The sequence below is a fragment of the Sus scrofa genome, chromosome 1 (genome assembly GCF_054392235.1).
Source record: "Sus scrofa isolate SSC_HxYL_T2T_F1_AM1 chromosome 1, Sscrofa_HxYL_maternal_Yorkshire_Landrace_v2.0, whole genome shotgun sequence".
Taxonomy (NCBI): domain Eukaryota; kingdom Metazoa; phylum Chordata; class Mammalia; order Artiodactyla; family Suidae; genus Sus; species Sus scrofa.
Window position 1 is genome coordinate 274,211 of NC_139383.1, and position 15,914 is coordinate 290,124.

At 57.6% G+C, this 15,914-nt stretch overlaps 2 long non-coding RNA genes across 3 annotated transcripts; one reads left to right on the top strand and one right to left on the bottom strand.

The window, feature by feature from the left end:
• Positions 1 to 876: 876 nt before the first annotated feature.
• On the bottom strand, positions 877 to 7,230 carry LOC146405845 (uncharacterized). Its single transcript, XR_014839187.1, has 3 exons — positions 3,514 to 7,230; positions 1,993 to 2,077; positions 877 to 1,655 (listed from the first exon to the last, which is right to left on the bottom strand). It is a non-coding gene; the product is annotated as an uncharacterized LOC146405845 (long non-coding RNA).
• A 30-nt stretch (positions 7,231 to 7,260) lies between these two features.
• On the top strand, positions 7,261 to 15,315 carry LOC146405846 (uncharacterized). Of its 2 annotated transcripts, none has more exons than XR_014839189.1 (2): positions 7,261 to 8,457; positions 8,952 to 15,315. It is a non-coding gene; the product is annotated as an uncharacterized LOC146405846 (long non-coding RNA). The 2 variants fall into 2 exon arrangements; XR_014839188.1 differs by having other exon boundaries at positions 7,366 to 7,638.
• The last annotated feature ends 599 nt before the right edge of the window (positions 15,316 to 15,914 follow it).

Here is a 15,914-nt window from a genome sequence, read left to right on the forward strand (position 1 = left end):
CCCCTTTGCTGAAAGGCCCAGGCCCCCGGCCCCTGAGTGGGAAATGAATCAGCAGCATCAGAGAGCAGCCCCCGCTCGGGCGGCAGGGCCCTTTCTTCCTGCCCTCGAACCGGGAGCTCACACCTTTCTGTGCAGCGGCTCCAGCGCCTTCACCTATTGAAGGATTTTTCAATTAACATTTCTTTTCCTCGAGAGACCAGAGCCTTTGGTTCGCCACAAAAGTCGGCTTTACTCTCCTGCAACAGACACGCTGCGCTGGGTCTGTCATGCAGCACGTCTATTATCTGCCATTGACGAGGCAGGTCAGCAACCCTCCCTAATCAATAGCTGATCAGGCCACAGCAGGGAAGGATTTCTGCTCTAAATCCACAGATTTAGATCTGCTCTAAATCTGCCTCCTCAAACCACAACGGTATCCTTTGAATAAAAAAAAAATGCCTTGGTTGAATCTTAAATCCATCTAATTGGCAGCGTTTTTTGTTTTTGTTTTTTGTTTTTGTTGTTTTTTTTAAAGAAAAGGTATATAAGGAAACAAAAAAATCCAGTGGGTTCTGAAGCTGCTTCTACTTTTGGTGGAATCTTACATTTTCTTCAAAATACACTTTTTTTTTTTTTTTTTCTATTTCTTGGGCCGCTCCCGTGGCATATGGAGATTCCCAGGCTAGGGGTCTAATCGGAGCCGTAGCCACCAGTCTATGCCAGAGCCACAGCAACGCGGGATCTGAGCCTACACCGCAAGCAGCTCACGGCAATGCTGGATCGTTAACCCACTGAGCAAGGGCAGGGACTGAACCCGCAACCTCATGGCTCCTAGTCGGATTCATTAACCACTGTGCCACAATGGGAACTCCCAAAATACACTTTTTGGGGGCCACATTTTTTTCTTAAATATTTTATTAATTAAATATTTTAATGAAGTTGTCATCACGTCAAGTAAAATCCAATTGTGTGACATCTTTTGCAGATTTAAAAATCTTCTGCCAAAGTCCAGCGAAGGCAGAGATTTAGCCACAGCTTCTGGCCTAGCGGTGGGTCAACCACCTTCCTGAAATGCTTCAGTTTCGTGCTCGGGGTCTTTGGGGCAGTCGTGTAATCTTTGAAACTGCAGTTAGAAGTAGCAGAACAATGAAGGGAAAACAGACGACCTGGCCGAGGGAGCGGGAGCTCGAAAAGGTCACATGGCAGCGGGCGTGGACCTGAGAGGCCCCCACACAGGGGCCGAGGGCGCCCCGCGTGGGAAAGCTCGGTGGGCGTCCAAAGGCGGGCGTTTCTTCACATCCATGACTTGGTCCTTTTTTGTAAGCCACAAAGCTAACTTTATGGATGGCTATTCTAAGAAACAGTGAGCTTCCCGCACTGGGGAGCGTGATCTGTTCCAGTGCCCTGTGTGCGAGAGGCCCCGTGTCTGGCGTACGCAGGCGATGCTTGTGCTCTTAGTTGAAAGGGGCCTTGTTTTGAAGTCCCCTGGGTCTCAGTCCCTGTGCAGGGGGAGCGCCTCTGCAGGGAGTCCTGTCTTGCTCTTGCCCCATTTTTACAGAGTGTGTTGTCGTGACGCTTGGGTGTTTCTGTTAAGCTGCTGTTTCAGCCCGACAGTCAAAATGAGGGAAACCGAGGCTTCCTTTTGACGAAAGAGGATCACAGCCAACCCAAGGCAGCTGATGAAATCAAGGATCTAATTCAGCCACTCGGCGGTCCTTCCGCGCCTGGCATCCCCCCCTCCGCCCCCCCCGGGCATCCCCCCCTCCGCCCCCCCGGGAACCTTCGGCTCCCAGACGAAATCTCAGTGCGACCCGCCCAGGCGGACGCGGCCCGAGGCCCCTGTGGTGTCGTGTCTGGGAACCTGAGTTGGGAGAGGAAGCCAGCCTGTCGCTCTCCTGGCGGCCGACTGGTGACTGTGGTCCATTCTCACATAGGCAATGTTTTCCAGGGTCTGGAAATTAAAATTAAGCGCAAGGACAGTGTTTCAAAAAAGCCAGGGGTTTTCCCACTAACCTGAAACTTCCGTCTCCTGCGTGGCTTCTAATCCACTGGCGCCCAGTAGGTCCCGAAAAGGAGGCCACGTGTGGTGCCGACAGCCCTGGGCGGGGGGCGGGGGCGGACGACAAAGTCAGGATTTGGGGATGTAGGAGACTCTGGGAGGTGGCGGAACACAGATGAGAGATAGGCACATTTAGGCCAAAACTAAAGAACTAAATCTGCTGACTAGATGACACAGTTATTTTGCAGGACCGAGACAGTGACCGCGTATTAGTGGCAACAGGGCAGATGTTGCTGAAGCCAGTCCTGCCCTCGGGCGCAGGGTGACCCCTTAGGCAGAAGGGCCAGCACCCGACTGGGTGTTTTTTTCTGGTCTTCTGCGATGGTGGCTTCATAGCACCGTTCAGGGCTTCCTTCCCACGAGGATCTAAAGAATACCTCTCTGTTAACAGAACAAGTCACTTTGCCTGGGGCTCCTTCTTATAGGCTGGTCAGCTGGCTCCAGCAGGGACTCTGGCCTGGACGTGCCCTTGCTGGACACCACACCTCATCCAGGGCTGAAGAGGACCTGGTCAATAAGCAGGCTTCTCAGCCTGAGACCACCCAAACGAGCTGCTGGCAGCTTCCCCTCTGGACAGGGGTTAGGGCTGAGAGCAAACCCGCCAGGCCTCTGGCCTCAGCATCTCCCTGGTCTGACTATGTGCCTTCCAGTCGCTATGATGCGTCTGGACATTTCAGCATCTAGAACTCAGACAGAATTTCTAGAAAGTGACCCCAAGCAGAGAAGTCACTGGGCTCTCCTTGGGTCCCGCAGTGCCAGCCTTCGGGGCCCACAGGCAGAACCAGGCCCAGCCCTTGGGAGCATATGGATCCTGTCGAGAGCAGGGCGCTGGCTCTGGGGGCCACAGGTCCTTGGGAGGGGCAGGCTGGGCAGAAGGCCACCAGGGAGGAGCTGTTGTTGCCGTGCTGCCCCTTGAGTTTTGGGGGCTTCCATCCACCAGAGCTGCTAAAGAGCCGCCCGTGACTGCTGGACCAAAGGCTCGAGGGGACATTAGGCCTTGGTTAGCAAGGAAAGAAAGGGAGCAAAAGAGGTGGGGGGCTGTCCCCCCAGGAGAGGGGCTGGTGCTGGGCCCAGATTCACAGCATTTGCTTTGTTAGCAAACAGCTCTTCCCTCCCCACACTTCCTCCTTCAGGAGGGAGCTCTGCCCTCGAACCGGCACCTCGGAATCGAACCCCATGATCCCTGGTCCCTCAGGCCGGCTCCTGACCGACAGAGCCCTGGGTGCGCACCCACAGGCCTCTACGGTCGGCAGCAGATACGTGTGCCCTTTTACGACCTGCCACGAGGCGGGTGTGACACGCCTGGGCCTGGCCGTCACATGGCTTAACTTCATGACCATTAGGGCTTCGTTTTAAAGGCCATGGCGAGGGTGCGCCAGAGCCTGTGTGGATCCGCCACCCTCTCCGCTCCCATAGCCGCTGCCCGTCCCCACCCTCCCGCAGGACTTCCTTGAACCACCCTACTGGTGCAACACCTGGGCGGTGAGAGCAGGCGTGTGACTTGGGGTGACTCCTTGAGGGGCGAGCGTCCGTCTGTAGCACGGTGAGGGCGCCCCTCTGACGTGCCTGGAGCAGGTGGAGAACTCGGCTCTGCGGTCAAATCGCTTCCCCGGAAGGGACCAAGGCCGCAGGCGGGAGAGGCCGGGGACAGGCCGGCTCTGCCCCCCACTGCCGCCAGGGTCTGCCCGGGTCCTTCCTCTCCCAGTTTTCTGAAAGGGAAAATGGCAACTGCTCATCAGAAGACCTGAGAGAATTATTCGGGGAGTCTCGCAGCGGCTGGAAAAATAAAAATTAAGAAGAATTTGAGTCAACAGGCGCCAGTATCCACTTCCCACAGTTGGAAACTCCTGCGCTCTCTGTAGACGTTTCTGCTGGTGCTGGGTGTGACTTGGCGGAGGCATGTGGACACGACGGCCGGCAGCGTGGGGGGCCCTCCGTCGCAGGGGACCGCCGCCCTGGTGGGGCGGCTCTGTGGTGGGCAGGGCACGAGCCCCCTGTGCAGGGAGTCGGGCACGGCCAGCCTCGGATAGCACACGCCTCACTGCACAGGGTCCAGATGCAGTGTGTGCCTCACCCTGGAGGCTGACGGACGTCCCCACGTCCCCAGCTCTGCTGTGATGGCTGTGCCTTCTCATCTCTGCTCTGCAGAGACACACATGATGTCGCTCAGAACTTAAGGCCCCACTGGGAAAACATGTCAGCAAACTTGTATAAACAGCTCATCTCAGACACACACAATCTGGCTGCTGGCGGACGAGCTGCATCTTCAGCTGACTTGCATCCTCGACCGCATGGGCCCTGGGGCCATCCCGGCTCTGTCCTGACCGACAATTTCAGGGAGTGCTTTTCAGAAGCCAGTCTGCGAGAGCCTGAGTGGGACCACCAATAGCTCCAAAAAAGCCTGTCGGGTGGGCTAGCTTTTCACAAGGGCTTCGTCTGTGTGCAAGCACCTGCCTGATCCCTGCAGCCCCAGGGTGGGGCAGGGTCCCATCTGCAGCTGAGATACAGATCTTGGCACCGGGAATGCCATGCTTTCCAGGATCCACAGAGGCACACGTGTGCTCGTGCGTGCACACCCTCACATGGGGGCCAGCACACCCCTCGCCATCGTACTCACCACCACCAGGGACCACCAGCCGCAGAGCTCAAGTTACGGCCTCGCAGGTGTGGCTTTGCGTCAATGTCACCTCATTCTGAAGACGTGTGAGTCCCTCCTGGCTCCTGACCTGGGGAGGGTCACCTTCCTCCCTGGCAGGGCTGAGGCCCATGAGCTGTCCCTCCACTGCCCAGAAAAGGAGGCAGGGTTTCAGCACATCTCACCTCTAGCTGCGGCAACAACCCAGACCTAGACGGGTGTCTGCAGGCTCTGAAAGCTTCTAGAATAAACTCAGCAGAGGAAGAGGCCCACATTTTAAAGGAGCCTGCAATCAGGGGTCTAACTCCTGAAGAGAGCTGATGGGAACATGAGCAAAATGAACTGGAGCTTCTTCTGAGTCCCCACTTTCCAACCCCTTCCTAACCGGAGAGGGCTGTCGTGGTGCCGCCTGAAAGTGAGGAAGAGCATCCTACGAGTGAGTGGTTGGCGACCCTGAGGACATGGACGCGCTGGCTCCCACGTGTCTAAAGGGCAGACCCGACCACACAAGAGACCGCCAAGATGGGGTGGCCCTGTTTTCCTCTTTTCCAGATCCTCTGAATTAGAAATGTTGCAAAGTAAAAAGTCCTAGTCTTAAGGAATTTCCAGTTTCTTCCCGGCTCTGGCAAATTTTCCACACTTGAGCCTGTTTATGAGAGGTCAAGGCCCTAAGTGTTGGGGTCGCCCCTGCTGAGTCATGTTCCTGTGGTGCCTCTTGCTTCTCTGTCCTCAGCCAGGAAGAGGTGAGGAATCTCAGGTAAGCAAACAGCCCAAAGCGAATTGTGTGGATGTTACACAACACACATACACATACAGATATAGGCACACACACACACACACACACGCAAACATACATACACACCTAGACACACACACACATGCAAACATACATACACACCTAGACACACACACACATACACACATGCAAACATACATACACACCTAGACACACACACACATGCACGCATAGATACACACACACATGCAAACATACATACACACCTAGACACACACACACACACACATGCAAACATACATACACACCTAGACACACACACACATACACACATGCAAACATACATACACACCTAGACACACACACACACACATGCACGCATAGATACACACGCACACACACGCACACACGCAGGGAACAATTTCCCAAGAATTTACCAGACAAACAAACTCATTCACCCTGACCCATCTTTCTTCCGAGTGAGTCGTCAGACCTGGGGTGCGCATGGCTCCTCTCGTCATGGCGTGAGGCTGAAGCCAAAGGCCTGGTTAGCTGAGCTCACTGCTGGCACCTGGCAGGTTGTTCTGATGGCACACCTCTGGTGTGGACACCAGATGAGAACAGAGGAGCAGGCGGATGGGGCTGCTACTTCACCACCAAGCCCCCTTGACCGGAACAGGTTTACCTGGTCAGCTGTTCCACGAGGCTTCTTTCTGGGCATCTGGGAGCTTCTGCCCAGCACTGGGGAGCATGGGGCAAGCTCCATTGCAAGGGGTGGCTTGGGCAGTGGCCAGGGCTGACGTGCTGCAGGTGGGCGCTCCTCTGAGGGCAGAGGGACAGCCTGGCTCCAAGGCAGGGGTCTCCCCTGGTCAGAGTTGAGAGTGAGGCCAGATGCCAGGGCAGATAACCAGCAGGCCTCTTCCTGCAGACTCCAGCCAGCTTGAGCCCTCGAGGCTCATCCACTGGAAAAAGCAAGCCTTCCCTCAACCGCTTAGTTCTGCCCACTCCGAGTGTGTGCAGCTTTGGCCATGAGCTCTTGGTGAACTTGGGAAGCCAACATGCTGAAAATGATCAAGAACACACGCTGAGCGGAGGGGCGCATGCGGCGGGTCCCCTGCCCGGCGCGAGGTCAATGCCGGTCGGTGCAGGTGCTGGATCGGGGCCGAGGGCGAGGAGGCTCCTGCTGTCCATCCTTCTTGGTTGGTTTGTCTGACGGCCGCCTCCGACCATCTGCCCTCTTCCTCTCTCCGTTGCCCAGTGTTCTCTGGTCTGTTGCCTTCGGCGGTCGGCTCATCCTTGTTCTCCCTCAGTGACTCCCTGGTTGCCGTGGATGCCTTGTGCCCGTCTGTGCGCCTTCCCCTGAACCCTGCCCTGCGCAGCTGGCACCGCGTGTGAGGGTGGCACACACGTGCACATGAGTGCACGCGAGCACATTTCTCCACAGTCTTCCGGCTCGCTCTCCGCCCAGGAACAGAGCAGACGGGGGAGGAATTGATGACAGGCCCTCCCTGGGGGCTCTGCCCGGGTCAGCGCCTATGATGGGACAGCAAAGCGGCAAAGCGGAGAAGCAGCGCCGCGCTGGCAGCGGCTCACCCCACGGCCAGATGGCCGCGTCCCTCAGGCAGCACCGGGCACTGCTGGGGTCTTGCCCTGGACACTGCCCGCGCCGCCGGAGCCCGCCATCCTGGCACCTCTGGCACCCTGGGTGTCTCCATGCGGTGGGCTTGGGCTGCGGGCGCTCCCTGCCCCCGGCCGCGGCCCCCGAGCCAGAGGATCCGAGTGTGGAGGAGGCCAGGAAGTGCTGGGAGCCGGCAGATGTCCGCGCTCCGCCTGGAGGCCCCCCGCTGGGGAGTGGGCCAAACCAACTGCACTCCAGCCCGCAGAGCTGGAGGCTACAAAGAGACAATTAGTGGGGATGTTTATGCATGAACAGGCGGCCCCAGCCCCTGACCTGCTGCCGTCGGGAAAGCTGTCCAGATGACTCCCCTGCTGGTTACATCATAGGAATCCGAGAAGGAAAAACCTGTTGGATCCCGGACTTTCTCTCCCCGAAGAATGCAGAGCCACGTTGTATGTCAATAAAAAGGACAGCACTTCTTGGGGAGGAAGGAGGAGCTCAGAGCTTCTGTAGAAAATTCTCCTCCGTCCGCTCCTCCTGTCGCCGCTCCATCCAGCGTCCAGAGCACGTTTCCCTCTGTCACCAAACACGTCACGCGAACTTTTGAAAAGGTTCGTGGCATAAAAATCTGCTTGATGTAAGATGACGCACGTCCTGCTTTCGGGGGCTGAGACGTTTCCCAGGGGTGCCGAAACCAAGGCGGTCCTGGGCACACAGGGACCGTGCTGGTCCCGAGCTGGGTGTGGCTCTGTTTCACCTCAGAGATGAGCGGGAGCAAGGGCAGGCACAGTGCCCTGCAGATTCGGGGCAACGACTGGGGCTGGCCCTGAGGACCGTTTAGAGAAGGCTCCCCTTCGCCATCTGAAAGAAAATGAAGCCCCTTCTGGGGATATTCTTGAGAGCCGTAAGCTGGGCTGACAGATAAAGGCAGTGGGACATCCAGTATTTGGCATCAGTGGGCAAGTGGGAAGAAAGAGGAATTGGGCCCCAGTAATTCCAGGGTCCAGTGGACACGGCTCATCCATTTTCGGGAGTTTACCAAACATGTCTTAGACTTACTTATATTTTTGTCTGTACTGATTAAAGACTACGAATACGTTCAATATCGTGATAAGTCGTGAGAAGAGCAGATGCCATCTCGGAAAAGAGTCTTGTGCTTGTTCTGCGCAGAGCGAGGCTTGCCCTTCCCTGCCAGGTGCTGGCGGGTCACGGGAGCCGCGGACGTGGGCGCCCGGAGCAGGGCAAGTGGAAGCTGGTTTAGGATTTAGAAGGAAGGCTTATGAGATAGAGTCCAATCTGATTTCCCCACCGTGACTCATCCTGCCGGCATCGGGCACTGATGGCCCTGGCTGCTCCTGGACACCCCCGAGTCACGCTGAGGAACAGAGGCAAAGAGCCCCAGGCTGGGCGCCACGCGGTCCTGACACTCGGTGGGCAGGCTGGGACACCTGTTTGCCTCACGTGCAAAGGGAGGGTGCTGGGTCCAATAAGCCTGGAGGTGTCTTCCAGCTGCAAAAATCCTGCATCTCTATTGGGGGTTGATGAGAGTTCAGTGGCTGTTCCACCGTGGGGGCAGCCAAGGGCAAGTGGTGGCGGGGCTTAGGAGGAATATGACCGAGGACAGCTTTAGGAGACCCAACCTCTAACTGTAAAAAAATGATTAAAAACCTGTTTATAAAGTCCATTCATTTAAGGAGACAAAAAATTGTACAGGAGTCACTTCCCCTCAGGATTATACCTGTGCAGTGAGCCCGGGGGGGGCAGGAGGGAGGAGGCTGTGGTGGGAGGGCTGAGCTGGCGTCTCACCAAGAGCCCGTGTGCACGAACCTGGCCGGTTTCAAACCAGGTGAGCCTCCTGTGAGCCTGGAGGAAGGGCGCGGCTTGTGCTTTCGGGAGCTGTTCACAGTAACGTCTCTCTTTTTAGCTGCAGGTTCCTTCTGAACTTGTTGATTTTGGAGCTTGTGCTGTTGCATGGCCGGATTGCTCCCTGTAATCTCGAGCCCCTCCCAGCAGATAACATTCCTGCGGCCGAGAGCATTCCTCAGGCTCTGGGTGCAAACACCTGGAGCCGAGCTCCAGACACCGGAAAATCCGCCCCAAATCAACGTCCACATCTCTCGCAGCACCTGTGCGCCAACCTCTCCTCAGAAACCTGGCATGCAGGAAAGTCCTCGTCTGGAGAGGGTTACCCCAGCCTCCCGGCACGGGAGTTGAAGGTCCAGGAACTTCCCTGCCCTGAGTCACGGCCGCCCAGCCTCCCTGGGAGCAGATGGGACTTGTGCTGTGAGCCCTGCAGGCCGCGGGCTCAGGCCGGGACAGGCCAGGTGAGAGGGTGAATTCCTGAGTTGTGTACCTTCGCGGAGAACATCCTGCCTCCAGCACGGCAGGAATTTGGGGCTGCAGGCAAGGGCCAGGAATGCAGGGCACAGGGCAGCGTGAGGATCGGAGGAGGGCTGGACGCCTACCTAGAAGCAGGCACGAACTTGTGTCAGCCCTGTGCCCGGCACTCAGTGAGGTGACTGAGAGACAAGCACTGGCCTGTCTGTCCTCGTGCCAGATGACCCTCTGGGCGGAGCTGCTCAGGGTCCCTGTGAGCTTGGAGGCCCCTCCAGTGTAGGGCAGCCAGGGGAGGCCTGGAGCTGGGGGCGGGGGAAGCCGTGCTGGTGTCCACGCCCTAGGCCCATGCCAGGCAGTCCCGGAGATGCCGTGGGAGGACCAGCAGCCCCCTGCCGCCCCGACCCCTGAGCTGGCTGCAGACGCTGTGCCCACAGCTTCCAAGCCCCACCCCTCAAGAGCCATAGAGGCCCCGTGACGCTGGCTGCATCGGAACAAGGGAAGCAGCTTGACACCACCTCAGATGGTTCTCTCCTCAGGTCTGCTTTTCCCTCCTGTCTGGTCCCTGAAAGCAGCCTGTTCTCCAGGCTCCGCCCTGGCCCTGAGGAGTGGACTTCCCCTCGGGCCTGCCTCCTGCCCCTCCCCCACCCCGCCCCAAAGGCACGGCAGTGGCCAAGGCTTGAGCAGGTGCGTGAAAGGGACTGGGAGCCACAGGGACCCCCAACCGGAGGGGGTCTGGATGGCCCACCCTTTACCCGCCTCATCCATGTGGGAGTCCTCTCTTGGGGGTGGTGTGAGGGCTCAGGTGGGTGTCCCCTTGGCGCCAGGATGGGTGGAGGTGCTAAAGGTGTGAGAAGCCTCACCTGGTGTGACCTGCTGGTGGCAGATGGCGGGGACAGGTGGCTGCTGTCTCTGTGAAGGGCTGGTTAGGTTGCAGGCCAGCAGCCACAGCCTCAGGGGAGCCCCAGCACGGCTCCATTAGGCACAGTTTCTGCTCCAGAACATTCATCCGTTTTAATTAGGGGCCCACAGTCCAAAGGGATTCCACAGGGGCAGGCGGCAGGTGGGGTGCAGACTCAGTTGGCTGCAGGGGGGTGGCTGGGCTGGGGGCCGCCAGCCTCATCCAGATGAGGGTGCCCCTGGTGCCAGTCCTCTTGTACTGGCAGTGGCGCTGGCACTTGGGAGGCTCAGCCCCCCTGGGGCTCAGAGCTGGCCCAGCCGCAGACTGGCCTTACCCTGAGCAGCGTTCTCAGCCAGATCCTTAGTGGCCCCCGCTTCCGAGTCTCTGTTAATGTGGAGGCCAGGTGGGGTCAGGAGGGGCAGCCTCTGTCCTGTGCTGTCCTGGGGTGTGTGAGCACAGCGTGGGCCCTGCCCGCCCAGCTCAGAGCTACATGGGGTGCAGAGGGTGTGGGGGGCCAAGTTCAGAGGCAATGCAGGAAGTGCTTCCTACATGCCCCTCTCCCCCTCCTGCTCTTCTAACAAGTGTTCAGGCTGCTGGTCAGGGGCCCCTGTTTGCGGAACACTGGGCAGGACTGTCTATACCCTAGGCTGCTCTGGGGTGTGACCAGCTACGTGCGACGTGCTCGGTTCTCAGGAGCAGAGCTCGCCTGGCCGTCGTAGAGCTCTCCTCGCCGTCGTGGGGCTTCATGCTTCTCGGGAGCACCAACTGCCTCTGCACCTCCTTTCTGCTCCTGAGTCCAAAGCAGCAATTCTCACAAGTGTATTTTTCTGAAAAGCTGCGGGGAGTGCTAGCATGAAGAGCAGGCTCTTATTCCCGAGGAATCTGCTTTTGAAACAAAATAACGACTCATGGGCAGCTGCACCCTGCCCCTGCCCACGCCCTGCCATCCTTGACCCTGAGTTATCTGGCCCTCTCCGCACCCCCTCGTTCCTTCCTGCCTCCTGGGGTCCGGCCACTCCACCCTGTGCTGGACTGATCTGTGTCCTCACCGGTGGCCCCCAGCCTGGCCTCTGCAGGGTCGCCCCTGCCTTATGTGGCCATGTCACGTGTTCCCTCCTTTCCGGAGTTGGTGCAATCTCCTCGGCTGCCGCAAGCTCACCTGTGTGGCCTCAGACCCAATCGCTCTGAAATCCGGATCAGCTTCTCCCTCCCTCAGCACGGGTGCCTCAGTGTCCAGCCGCTGTACGACTTTACATCACAGCATCCCAGGGTCGCGGGCTTGCAAACTGCTGTCTAGGTGACCCCACTCCTTCTGAAAGGAAAGGGACAGCGGCACTGTGCTCCCCGCCCGCTACCTGGGCCTGAGAAGGAGCTAGGTGTCTGCTTGGGGCAGCCAGTGGCCTGAATGTCCCATCACAAAGCCCTTGAGCCGAAACGACGGCTGGGATCGCAGCTTCCCACTTCTCACCAACCAAGAACTCGGCGCTTCGGCCTCACGCTGCCCAGGACCTGCTCAGGCAGCCAGAGGTGGCCGTGAGGTGTGCGCTCCCTTCAGCCCTCAGAAGCGCCACCTGCCCAGAGCCTTCCCACCCGAGTGCGACAGGGATCTCCACAGGCTCCCCCGTCCCAGCCCGTGGAGAACGTCCCATGGCAGTTCGCCAGGAGGAAGGGGCGCACAGCGCCTTGCTTTCAGGGGCGGGAGCTCTAAGGGAGCCTAACAGATGCCTGCCGGCTCCCGAACAGTTGCAGCTGGTCCTCCAGACACGTGCCCAGGACAGCTTTCCCTGCCGCCAACCGGCGAGGAGGAACCAAGGCCGGAGAGTTTAAATCCGTTTTCCCGGTCACCCACTTGTGTGCAGCAGGTCTGGGACTCACACCCCCAGCACCGAACCACCAGCCTCCACGTCCCCGTGGGCCCAGAGCCTGCTGTAAACGTCACGTCCTGTGGTGCTGGCGTAGGATCATAGGCTTCAAGGTCTCACGAGGCAATGACGTTTCCGCTGAAATCACTTTCTTTAGCCCTGAGCCTGCCGGGAGAACGAAGCGAATTATAAGACCGGAGCAACGTCATGGCAGGGCAGGTCCCTGGGCCTGCAGACTAGAAGGACACGGCTCTTCTGTGTCCTGCAGGGGACTGTCCTGCTGTCCCACACACCGGGCCCCCAGGCCCCTCCCAGCCTTGGTGGAGGGCTGCGCGCGGCACTGCTCCCGGCCAGGCGCAAACCTGCCCTTAGATGCTCACACAGACCCGCGCGGCGATCGCCGCCAGAGCCGGGGCTGCTGCAGGCCCTCTCGACAGGACGAGCGCTTCCCTAGAATCGAGAGCTGTCTGCTCTGCAGCGTCCCTGCACGCAGGCACCGCGTTAGGACCCTCCCACGGGGACGCAGGATCTTCTCACCCGCAGCCCTCAGAGCGTGTGCAGGAGCCTAGCCCTGGCCCTGTTTGGTGGGGACCAGCCCTCGCTGGCCACGGGGGCCAATGTTTGGGCCTGCACCCCTCTTGCCCGCGGGGGCTAGAGAACACGAGGGGCCAGGTCACAGGGCTGACCCCTCTCAGTCTCAGTTTTTCCTGAACATGAACAAGCCTGTGTCTCCAGGGGGAGACCAGACTTCAGTGTCCCCACTCTCCCACCGGATCGCAAGCCAAAGGGAACCTGTCGGAGGGGAAGGCGCCGCTTCGGGTGGGAGCTGTGGGTTTATTTTGCTTTATTTTCATTGCGGCCCAAGATTCTCTGGAAAAGTGATGTTTGATTCTGACGTCGATGCCAGCTGAGCTCCTGTGGCAGAAGCGAGGACCGGAAGTGCCGCCAGGGACAGAAGTGTGGACCGAGCCCCTGGGTGGGGGTGTGTGTGTGCGGAAGTTGAACCCTCCCCAGCCTGGGTCACGAGAGCAGAGGCCAGTTGGTGAAATCGGAGAACGGGTCTGGGGGGGGAGGCTGAGAGCTACCTCTGTATGTAGGTCAGGAATGCAGGGGACAAGATTCAGGGGAGACTCAGGGACAGGCAGGCATTGGTGGCTGTCTGAGTCCCTCCCCCATTCCTCCTTCCTGAACGCTCCTAGAATGGCCACTGGCCCCAAGAAGGGGACCTGCCAACCTGTGCCACAAGCAGAGGGCTGAGCTAGGCAATATGCCACATAAATAGGCAGTGACTGGTTTTGGTTGAAAGATTTAAAATCCCAGATGGGGAGTTCCCACTGTGGCTCAGAGGTTACGAACCCGACTAGTATCCATGAGGATGCATCTTTGGTGCCTGGCCACCCCAACTTCAAGAACGCCCCTTCCAGTGGGGGGGGAGCTGGTCTGAGCGCCCCCGGGGTTAGGGTGACTGGCAGAGTGAGTCACTGAATTCACGTTTTGAGGGACGATGTTGCCCCACAAATTGTTTTTCAAGCTGCAGTGGTTTAGGGTGTGTGAGAGGTGAGCGTGCCGTGCGTCTGTGTGGGCGTGTGTACGGGACTGAGGCGCAGAGGTCCCCCAGTTCTGTGTTCTTCCCATGCTTGTGCCTGAGGCTGGCCTTGCTGCATACAGCTTTGACTGGTAGAGCTTTCTAGAAGGTCCCACGCAGTAGCCTTTGGGGCATGTGATACTGAGCACCTAAAGTGTGGCTGGTGAGGATGAGCAATTTATTTTAAAGCTCATATTTGATCTTAATGAACTCAGTGTAAACGCTCATACTCGGCTGGAGGCCCCCTTCTGGGGCGTGCAGGTCTGCCTGGCCGAGCCAGGCGGCTTTTCCCTGCCTCTCCTCGGTGCCCTGCGCTCCTGGGAGGGCCACCGTGGACGTCCCCTCATTTCCTCTTCTGTCTAAGATTGTCTGAGAGATGGTTTGGCCGTGTTCTGTCAGGAACTGTCCACAGGCGCTTCATCTTTCTTCATGGGTAGCACGCGGGGCACTTCTGAAGCCAGGAGGCCCGGGGGGCGGCCACACTTGGGCGCTGCAGCAGATCAGGCGATGCTGGCACGTGTTCTGGAGCGGTGCTTGCTGGAGGGAGACGCTACAGGTCAGAGGACCCTAGGGAGTTGGGGAGAGAAGTTGCAGAGACCAGGCCAGGCGAGTTAAGGATGCCTCCAGGAGGTGACGCTGCCCAGGATGGGGGTCTCACGGGCCTGCAGCTGGGAAGAGGGCAGGCTGAGGGGACAGGGCCGGGTCAGAGGGTGGCCCAGGCTGACACCTGGAAGGGAGAGAACAGATGGTGGCTGCCCCAGGCTTCCCAGGAGGCCGGGCACGAATCCAGGCCGAGGCCGCGCCCGGGCGCTCCGGAGGCTGACAGCCCTGCCCGTGACCTCTGTGGAGGCAGCGTCGCGGCTCGGCCAGCCCACCCTCGGGATAGGAGGGGCTCCTTGGGAACTGGGCCTTGAGTGCCCTGTCATCTGTCTCGAAGGCCACATGTGGCGTGATGTTGGCATGGTGTTAGAACCTAGCGCACTAGGGAGACACCTTCAAAGCTCTAAGCGTCAGACGCGGGCTCAGCAGCGCTGCGTTGGTCCCCCTGTCTGTCCGCTCCCACGCTGGCTCAACAGCGGGCTGAGGGAGCTTCCGGGCGACAGCATGGGGCTGTGAGGCTGGCCGTCCCAAGCTGGCCCTGGGCGGATACCAGGTCAGCAGCCCTACCCTTGCCCCCGGAGCTGGCGTCTGCTCTGTGCCTGGCCTTCTGGGTGAGATGCCAGCAAGCAGGGCCGGTTCTGCCATGGCAGCAAAACTCGGCTGACGCTTTCTCCAAGTTTGCAGCGGTACAGCCAGGTGATTGGCAGTGACCAGCCTGTATGATGTGTCCCCAGGAAAATGCCAAGGTTGTGAGCAGAAAGAGTCCCGCACTCTCCTGGATTCAGGTCAGCCGATGTCAGATGGTGGGTGCAGTGAGCTCAGTGTTAGGAGGTGAGACCGGGTCACCGAGGCGCCATTCACACGCATCGTGGAATATTTACAGGAGAGACGGCTGCTTCCTCAGCTTCCACTCATGCGTTTTAAGTTTCCACGTGAAAATAGGGGAATGTTAATTGTCTTGGAAACTTGTGAAAAAAGTTCTATAATAAATTTTTAGTTTTAATGATTTTAGGTTCATTTAGTTTTTTATTTCATCTTGGTTTAATTTTGAAACTCTATATTGCTAAAATTACTATCAATTTTATAGAAATTAAAAAATTTATCAATACACTTTTGTCTTTTTTTTTTTTTTTTGCCTTTTCCATGGCCGCTCCCTAGGCATATGGATGTTCATAGGGTTCTCTTGTAATTTGAAAAACGTCTCTCTACTGTAACTATTCTCCCCGTTCATTCCAAATATGCACTGTGTACCTTCTTTTTCTTGACCTAGTCTTGCAAGGGTCTTATCTGTACTTCTGCAAAGAGCAGCTTAATGTCTTGTCTTAGTGGTCACGCGTTTTAAATTTTGTTGCTTTTTCTTTAATATTTACTTCCTTCTGTTTTCCTGAGGTTCATTTTATTTCCTTTATATCTTATTAAAACACTTAACTAGTTCCTTTAGGCTTTTTCTGTCTGATAAATTTATTTATAGCTATAAATATCCTTCTAAATGCTGCCTCAGATCTATATCACATACTTTGCTAAGTAATAATTTTATGGTCATTTAGTTCTGTGAAATTCATACCTTGAAACGTGTGATGGCTTTTTTGTGGCCTGGTATGTGGT